Raw genomic sequence first — 1,219 nt, 5'->3', positions numbered from 1 at the left:
GTGCAGCAGCGGCGGCACAGGGGCTGCTGAGCTTGCTGCCGAGGAAGTTGGGGAGGTCGAGTTGCTCGCCACGCTGCGCCGCCGCCAACATCACCTTCTTGAGGTCATCAATGTACAGCCCAAACAGAGTGAAACTAAGGGGTCAGCAGGGGGAGGACAAGTGCAGCGCCTCAGTTGGCGCTGATGGCGTACTAGAATGACACAATCGGGATGTGTGGCCACAGGATGCGATCAGAGTATGGTGGCTGCGCCATAACTGCTGCCCGTGCGACGCTCCAACGACAAGGGCAGAGTGTAATAGACAGAGGACGTGCAGGGCAGAGGACATGCGGGACACGGGCACACAAGCGGATCCCGTGCACAACACCAGGGGTGCTGAGTTCTGCTGCCGCACATGGGACCGAGGACAGGTGACGAAGCCCAGGCCACCTTTGCTGGCAGAATAGTCGTCGAAGCTATGCGGGGGTTGGAGCGGCGCAGCCGCTTCTCCAGCCACAGCCTGCAGCACCGCAGGCAGCACCAGGTCGCCTCCACAGCCACCCAGGCCTGCCACACGAAAAGCATTTGCCATCGCCTCGGATCACCACATGTGACAGATGCCTCCGAAAGCCACCCCCACGCCCTCAGCCCCCAATGCACCCACCCATTCTATGTAGACATTTGGGTATGCATCCAGCTGGCCATCTCGTATTCCCGCAAGCCACTCAGAGGGCTTGTGGCTGCCGAGCTGACAGCACCGCCAGGCGGTGGCGGGTGCGCAGGCGGCAGGTGGCGCCGCGCTCCGACCGCTCTCCGCCTGAATGGGCGTTCTCGGCATCCCCCAGCTTGTCTGTGGGCACCACGGGCGCCCCAGGGCTGCGCTTGATCAGGCCGGCAGATGCGACGGATCAATTGATGGCTGCAGCCGGCGCGCATTCCAACATATGCACACAGATCCGAACTGCAGAATTGAACCGGACCTGCAGTGGGCTGCCAGTGGCAGTGCCAGTGTGCATGGGCGGGCCACGCGTAGCACCCTGCTGCACGTCAGCGCCCTGTGCGAGCCTCAATCTACTTGTTCCGTGTGGAGAACCGGCCATAACCCTGCTGCTGGGCCGCCGAGACGTAGCGGGGCTCACCACCCACTGACCGCCCCGCTATGGGCGGGAGTTCGCCCTGGACGTCGGCAGACGACCAGCAATTCCCGGTTCAAGGTGGTTCCGGCGACGGTGCGGGCGGC

This window comes from Chlorella variabilis (genome assembly GCF_000147415.1).
Source record: "Chlorella variabilis unplaced genomic scaffold CHLNCscaffold_25, whole genome shotgun sequence".
NCBI classification, from domain to species: domain Eukaryota; kingdom Viridiplantae; phylum Chlorophyta; class Trebouxiophyceae; order Chlorellales; family Chlorellaceae; genus Chlorella; species Chlorella variabilis.
Note: the sequence above shows the minus strand (reverse complement) of the source record.